The sequence below is a fragment of the Adiantum capillus-veneris genome, chromosome 20 (genome assembly GCF_014529385.1).
Source record: "Adiantum capillus-veneris isolate H3 chromosome 20, ASM1452938v2, whole genome shotgun sequence".
NCBI lineage: Eukaryota > Viridiplantae > Streptophyta > Polypodiopsida > Polypodiales > Pteridaceae > Adiantum > Adiantum capillus-veneris.
This window is the reverse complement of record NC_140950.1, coordinates 83,807,549-83,816,416: the sequence shown is the minus strand read 5'-3', so window position 1 is coordinate 83,816,416 and position 8,868 is coordinate 83,807,549.

Below are 8,868 nucleotides of genomic sequence, written 5' to 3'. Positions count from 1 at the left end.
TGGGTAGAAAGTTGGATCTTTACGAATCTTTGGTGGAGCCTGAATATACAAAATGGTATACCTGGGATGCCTTTTGAGCCAGGTCTTTCTCCAAGATGAGTGTGGATCTGTAGCATCAATAGCTTGGTCCTTGATCCGTCTCTCTTTCACCTTTAGCACTTCATACTTGATCAGAGGATAGGGAAGAGACTGATGATGCCATGTACCTATAATATGTTGAGATGTGAGTTGAGATACATTGGATAAGTGCATGATTCTCTCTTCCCATTTCTTAGCTTCCTTTTAAATTTCTATTGTCTCTTGAGCTATCAAAAAGTTCAACTCCTTTTCAGCTTCTACAGTAAAATTGTGCAATGGCCCTTCAAGCACTGGATCTATCGTTTCTTCTTCTTGGACAAAGGTGGAAGTCTCTACTGGATCTATGCTCTGCAAAAATTGGAGAGCTTCCATTTTTGGCATTGATGGTTTGACTGTTCCTTCATTAGTCGACTTCTCTTTAGGTTGTAGTTTTGTCACTTCCAGCTCAGCTTGGAGTTTTGCTATTTGCTTCTGATATTCATCCTCTTTGTTCATGAAGCTAAGTGACAGTTTTCTTTGTTGAATCCACTCCAGCTTTAATTTTATTTCTAGATGCTTGCATTGTTTTGCCAATGCTTGGTAGGCGAGGTCTGAGCCTTGGAGTGTAAGCACTGTAGGATTAGCTTTTAACTTGTCCAATAGCTCACCTTGATCTTTCAATCTAGCCTCTGCTTCTATCACTTGCATGTTGGCAATGTCAAGTCGCTTTTGCAACCACTGTGCATGTGCATAGGTATCGAGGATTGTAAAATCCAACTCTTTGATTTTATTTTCTTGATCTTTCCCTTCAGTTGTCAACTGCTCCAATAGCCTCGTCATTTCGGAGAGATATGCATGCTGCTTTGTGTTGACCTCTTAGAGCCGTTGAATTTCTACTTTTGAAGTTTCATTTAGAGCTTTGTATTCCTCAAAAAATGCATCTGCCACTTGGAGTCGTCCTTCCAACATTTCCTGATTGACTTCTGCATACTGGACTCTCTTATAGAGACGATACACTTCACTTTTTAGCTTTTCCAATATCTGATGAGCATAATGACTGTATTTGTCGATATCTTCTAAGCCTTTTATGCTTGATACTGCTTTGTGTTGACCTCTTAGAGCCGTTGAATTTCTACTTTTGAAGTTTCATGTAGAGCTTTGTATTCCTCAAAAAATGCATCTGCCACTTGGAGTCGTCCTTCCAGCATTTCCTGATTGACTTCTGCATACTGGACTTTCTTATAGCGACGATACACTTCACTTTTTAGCTTTTCCAATATCTGATGAGCATAATTACTGTATTTGTTGATATCTTCTAAGCCTTTTATGCTTGACGTGGAAGCTTCAGCTTGCTCTCCATCCTCAAATTCTAGTTGTTTCCTTCTCGGGTTCCTCCATTGTATATTATTGGATCGAGTGCAGGAGCGGGAAGAGAGAGCGCTAAAGAGAAGAGAGTACGCAGACACAGGTGAGGGTGAGCCTTGCCCTCCTACACAACACAGTATGTATGGATCGTAATAGTATATTATCTATACAGTTGGATGAAGAAACTAAAAGTGAGTTAGTGATGGGAGTTAGTGATGGTCAGCTCGACATAGGCCAGCAAACCCAACAATATCCCACTTGATGGCCAATGTTGGAGGCCAAAAGAAAGAATGAGTGATGAAGACTACATCTTACCCAGTGCGCGTCAACTCACGATAGTGCTGAGACTGATGGCTGGAGAGACTTTTCGTGAGTGCATCCGCTGTGTTGTCTGATGTATGAATCTTCACCAAGTGAAGCTTTTTGTTTGCCAAGCACTTGTGAGTGAAGTGATACCGCACATGAATGTGTTTTGTTCTTGAATGAAACACCGGATTCTTGGACAAATAAATATCACTCTTGATTGTCACATTGAAGAACTAGCAATTTGTGCTACAGTTGAAGATCTCCCACTAGGCGAGCAAGCCATATAGCTTCCTTGCATGCTTCACTCGAAGCAATGTACTCAGCCTCTATACGTGTATCAAGACAACATGCATACTCACTGTCATTGTATCCTTTATCTCCACGCATAGCATAACGGTCTATCTGTTGTGCCACTTACGTATCTGAGAATCGACTTGACAACATCCCAATGCTTTTCACCAGGGGTTATACATAAATCTACTAACAACTCCCGCTACATGTGCAATGTCAGGTCTCATAGACACCATTGCATACATGAGACTGCCGCAAGCTGAAGCATAAGGAACCTTAGCCATCGCAGCTTTTTCCTAAGTAGATTTGGGACAATCTTTCTTGCTAAGTTCAAATATGCAGGCAATGGGTAACTCAATGCCTTCCCCTTCTGTTGTAGGTTGAAACGCTCAAGAACTTTATGCACATAATCCTTCTGAAATAAGTATAACAATCTCTTCTTAACGATCTCGAGTAATGCACATACCGAAAATGTGATTCGCATTTCCCAAATCTTTCATGTCAAACCGACTCTTCAGCTTCATTTTGAGGTCAGCAATGTCCTTCTTTGAATGACCTACGATGAGCATGTCATCCACTTAAAGAATAAGCATAATTAGCTGTCCATTGGGTTGTCTTTTCACATAAAGACATGGATCCTTAGTACTACGCTTATAGCCTTGGGAACGCATAAATGCATCAAACGTATGATACCATTGTTTGGATGATTGCTTCAAGCCATAGAGATTTTTCAGAAGCTTACAGACCAAATGTTCCTTGCCCTTTAGCACAAACCCTTCAGGTTGCTGCATATAAATCTCCTGATCGAGATCTCCATGTAAGAAAGCTATAATGACATCCATTTGCTCAAGCTCCAAATCTTCAGTGGGAACCAAACCAAGCAACATTCTCAGTGTCGTCATCTTGACCACTGGAGTAAAGATTTCTTGAAAATATATACCATATTATTGCTTGAAACCTTTGGACTCTAAGGGAGCTTTGTAGTTCGCAACATTGGATCTTCTTCTTGTAAACCCATTTACGAAAGTGCTTTCTTACCTTTTGGCATTGGAACCAATTCCCATGTTTTGTTTTTTTGAATACTAGACAACTCACTTTTCATCGCAAGCTGCCACTGAGTCTTATCCTTGACGTCACTAGCATGGACTCTTTGTAACAAGACATCTCACCACTATCTGTCAGCAATACAAAATCCAGGCCAAGAAGAAAATGGTATGGCGGATTTGAGGCTCTCTGAGATATTCTCGACTGACTAGTACTACTAGCCTACTACGTTTCTCTAGGGACAGAAGCATTCACTTGCGGCATAACCGGCTCATGAGATGTCTACAAGGGAGGTGATACATCAAAAAATATCATTTCCGGAATTCTACCTCTTTCTTTGGCTGTTTATGCATCTTAGTCTCACTGAAGACTACATCACTTCTATGGATAACTGATCAACTCTCAGGATCCCATAAACGATAGCCAAACTGATCATCCTGTCCATAGACTATAAAGATGCATTTCCTAGATTTGAGATCAAGCTTACCACGAAGCTCTTTAGGCACATGTGCGTAAGCCTCACAAACAAACGTCCTGAGATTGTCATAAGAACTTATGTCCTGACATAATTCCTCAGGCACACTAAACTATAAAGAAGGATGTGGCGACCTATTGATCACGTAAACGGCCCTATAAAGTGCTTCAGCCCGATAACCTTGGGCCAAATTAGCTTGTGAAATCATAGACATAATCCTCTTCTGGATGGTCCTATTCATCCTCTCAGCAACACCATTCTGTGCAGGGGTGTAGGGAGCTGTGAACTCATGCTTAATTCCCCTTCCTGAATAGAAATCTACAAACTCCTTGAAAATGTACTCTCCACCATTGTCTGAGTGCAAAGATTTACATTTTTAGTCACACTGAGTCTCTACACTAGATAAGAATTTCTTGAAAGAAGAAAATGTCTCATCTTTGGGCTTCATAGCATAAGCCCAGACTTTATGTGTTGCATCATCTATAAACGTGACAAAATAAGACGCTCCACCAAGAGATCTAGTGGGCATAGGGCCACATACATCACTATGGACAAGCTCTAAAGGTTTACACTCTTTCTCAAATGAACCATTACGAGTAGCACGTGTTTGCTTCTCATATTGACAGTGCTCACAGAAAGAAAATTCAAAAAATGAAAGAGAAGGCAACTAGCCCAAACGAGAAAGAGTCTCCGTTCCTTTCTTGGACATATGTCCTAACCGGCTATACCATAATGGAACGGTTGGCATCTCGGTTGCAGATAGAACGCTGTTTTTGGTTGACATATAAAGAGGATAAAGGGAGCTCACTTTTGAACCTTGTGCAACCATCAAGTTGCCCTTTGCAATATGCCAAGACTAATGAAAGAAAATGACTTTGTAACCCAAGTCATCAAGGCAACCAACTGAAATCAAATTGCGTGTCAAAGCTGGGACATGACGCACATTGTGGATCATGAAACGTATGACATTTTCCATAACCATATCAATGTCACCGACACCTAGGATGTCACATGCATAGCTGTTGACGAAGGAAATTTGGAATGGCGGCCTCTACACCAAAACAAACTCCATTGCGCCACAAGGGAAGTGAGATGAGGGCACCACCTAGTCTTGGAAGCGTGGACTAGGACCGCTACACAAAGAGAGAGAGAAAGAGAGAGAGAGAGAGAGAGAGAGAGAGAGAGAGAGAGAGAGAGAGAGAGAGAGAGATCACTATGAATGAAGCATTAACCGTGGTGTGTGTACAAGGAATGGATGACTTCAAACACTCCCAACACAAATAGCATATAGATTACCAAACAATCACTCAAGGATTAGCCAAGATCACATCAAGCACTCTCACACGCACATAAAACATTTCTCTTAATTAACATAAGTAAGAGGAGGAGAGGTTACTAGCATGAAACAATTTGCACTCTAGGATGTGCAAGAATAGAGTGAATGAATGAGCTTATGGGCTCATGGTGAGTGATACAAAGGCTCAACGGACTGAGGGAGGCTTGAAATTACAAAGGGGAAGGCCTCTTTATATAGGAAAGAGAATGATTAGGAGTGAGGTTAAGATCCAAGTGTAATTTGTACAAATGAAGCTTGATTAGGGACATTCAACCAATGAAGAAGCTCCTTCCAAGTGATTTGTTGACCAATTAGCTCCATCATCACTTGTGTTGTCTTTACTCCTTCCTCCATAGCTTGAGTCCAAGAGCTTCCTTATTTTAAAATGTAAAGAATCTACATAAAATCAATATATATCTAGTAATAATAGAAAGGGGTTGAATGAGAACTTATGAATTACAACAAGATTAAGTATGACTTGAGAGGTGATTAGAAGAGGAACTTTGATGGGTTTTTGAGCTTGAGAGAGAGGAGGAAGGAGAGGAGGGTGAGAAGACTAATGGCTGATTTTCAAGAAGGTCTCAATGTGGAAAAGGAAGGGTGTGTGTGTGTAAAGGTAGGGGGGTGGTCTCCACCACACTTGAAAAACTGGCGTCCACCATTTTGGCCATATCTCCTAGACCGTAGATGCAAAAATTATAAAAAAAATATGGCCAGAATCTTCAGCTCGTCAGTTACAACTTTGATGAAGACAACTTTCCTTGGATCGGAGTGGAAGTATTTTTTAAAAATTCAACAAAATCATGTGCCTAGTTTCTTCCTTTACCAAGTCTTCCACTTGGGTTCCATTTGTTTGAATCATCATATGGCTCCAAAGCCATGATGATATGAGCCACTCATGACCCTTGAATCATGGGTGCATGGCTCCACAACCACATCATACCTTTTCTTTTCACATTTACATATTTTCCCTTCCCTTTACCACTAGGTTCTCCCTCTACCTTTCACCTCCGGTGAACTAGTCAAGAAAAAATCATTTTTTTTAAATTTTTCCAAGAGGTTGTTCTCACTCTTTCTTTTATTGTAAACCTCTAGAAGCAAGGAAAACCAACAAAATATGATAAACAAAAATTTGTGATAGGCTCGGATCATAGCCCCCCCAAACCTGGCTAGCGGTATTTATGCCTCTAGCCTACTTTCTTTGATCTTGAGCTGACCTTATCCTGATGTGATAAGGCTTTAGACGCCATCCATTTGTCTTGGTCTTGTGCACTTTACCATCAATGTCTTGAAGTCTGTAAGAGCCATTTTTGAACTTTTTGGTGACCAAGAACGGGCCTTCCCATCGGAAAAGAAACTTTCCATCCTTACGAGTGTCGAAGCGATTGTCATATCGAAGCACCAGAGATCCCTTTTTGATGTCTTTGGATGCTAGCTTTTTGTTGAACTTTTCTCTGCGCTTCTCTGCTTCTTGAGAATAGTGGTTGATGGCTTCTTCACGATCCAATTGCAGCCTCTCTAGATCCATGATCCTTTGATGTACTTTCTCCTTTTGAGAGCCTACCTGGCTACCCAATATTCGAAGACTTGTTAACTTCACTTCAATGGGCAAAAGCGCCTCCTTTCCATAAACCAAATGAAAGGGTGTGTACCCTAATGTGGTTTTGAAGGAGGTTCTATAGGCCCATAGAGCTCCATTCAGGTGTTTGTCCCAATCTTGGCGCCTGGCATGTACCTGTTTGGTGAGAATTTTGCAAATGATTCCATTTACCTTTTCCACCAAACCATTGCACTGAGGGTAGTAAGGAGTAGAGTGTTGATGCTGAATATTTAGCTTCTTCATGAGTTCTCCTACCAAGTCTGCTCTAAACCCTGGTCCTCTATCAGATAGTATTTCAAGAGGGGTGCCAAACCGGCAACAAATGTGGTCAAAGATGAACTGACTCACATCCTTAGCAGTAATTCTATTGGTCGGCATAGCCTCAGCCCACCATCTAGTCATGTAGTCTACTCCCATGATGATGTACTCTTTACCTGACTGAGTGCGTGGTAGAGGCCCTATGGCATCAATTCCCCACTTCTCAAAGGGCCCATATACCTTTATTGGGTTCTGAGGTTCAGCTATGAGCCGTCGTGGTCCTGCTTTCTGACATTCATCACATGTTTGACACCAATATTTGACATCACGATGAAGACTTGGCCAAGTAAACCCAGCTTGTAGAACCTATCTACTAGTGACGTCGTGTGTAAAGTGTCCTCCGCACATATCATCGTGACAAGCTTTTAAAATCTCTTCAATTTCACTCTTCAAAGGAACTCTCCTAAGCACACTATCCTTACCAAGACAATACAAGTCATAAGTTACTATGCGATACCTGGTAGCCTTCCTAGCTAACCATCGCCTTTCCCCTGCATTCAAGTGTTTAGGAGCCTCTCCTTGCTCCAGAATGTGCATAATATCTTCCAAGTCCTCCTTGCCTTGCTGAAGTGGAAGTTTGATGGCCACTGCTCCCACTATTGACTCATTTAACTTTGATGATGCTAGGTGGTCTGCATCCTTGTTCTGGTCTCTTGGTACATGATGTACTTGTGCCTCCCTAAATCTCCTCATAAGAGCTTTTGCTTCTCTCATTTTAGTAGAGAGACGGGCATTTTTGCAAGCCCATGTACCTTGCATTTGCCTTACCAAAAGCATGGAGTCACCAAAAGCGTTTAATCTCTTAATTGAATTATCGAGGCACCAACAAAGGCCATGAATCAGAGCATGATATTCTGCTTCATTGTTGGAGTGGACATCTTCTAGAGTGATCCCTTCACCATGGATCCTCTTTCCCAATGGGGATAAGACCACGATGCCTGCAGCTGCCTTATCCTTGGTTCTCTTGTATGCTCCATCAAAGTAGAGGCTATAAGCATTGACCAAAGCCTCTAGAGCTGGAGGTGGTGGAAGTTCCTTTCTCTTCAAATGGCAAACTTTTTCATAGCACTTGTTTGTTAAAATGTCGGCTAAGCATGCTCGAGTTGTTCTTTCAACTTGTATTGTATAATCAAACTCTTGAAGTCGCACCACCCACTTTGCTATTTTGTCAGAGATTTCCATATGTTGTAAAGCATAGGGAAACATATCCTCCACAGTGATAATTACAAACCTCTTCGGCAGCAAGTATGGCCGAAATTTGGTTACGCAAACATGAGAGCTAACACTAGCTGTTCCATTAGGGTGTAGGCCTTCTCTGTGTTTTCCATGAGGCGGCTAGCAAAATACACAGGCCTCATAAAGGAGGTTTTTGGATCTTTTTGTAGGAGGGCAGCACCAATGGCTTCTTCTCCCACACTAGGGTTTACAAAAAATGTTTCTTCCCAACAAGGTTGGAGGATTACAGGGAGTGACCCTAACATTTTTTTAATCTCTCTAAAATGCCCTTCACTTTCTTCACTCCAAACAAGTGTCTCTTGACGAGTCAGCTGTTGTAGAGGAAATATCACTTGGGAGAGTAAGTGTATGAATCTACTCAAATATCTTAGCTTTTGCAAGAAGGAGATTAATTGTTTGATGGAAGTTGGGGAAGGTAGATTTAGCAATGTTTCTATCTTTTCAGGATCTACCTTGATTCCATCAATGGACACTACATGCCCTAATAGTGTAACCTTGCTTTCCCCAATGTGACATTTGTCCTTGTTTAGTTGTCCACCCAGCTTAGCTAGACGAGTAAATCCTTCATCAATCTTGCCGAGATGCATACTTTTGGAGCTGTAAATACAAAAGTCATCTATGAAAACCCTTATGGACTTACCAAAGTAAGGTTGGAAGACCATGTTCATGAATCGTTGAAAGGTGGCTGGAGCGTTGGTGAGACCAAAAGGCATGACTCGAAATTCAAAACATCCCCATGGTGTGATGAAAGTAGTTTTTTTCTGGTCCTCCTCTGCAATGCGTATTTGAAAGTAGCCAGAGTAGCCATCACACACTGTGTATCTCTCATGGCCTGCTACT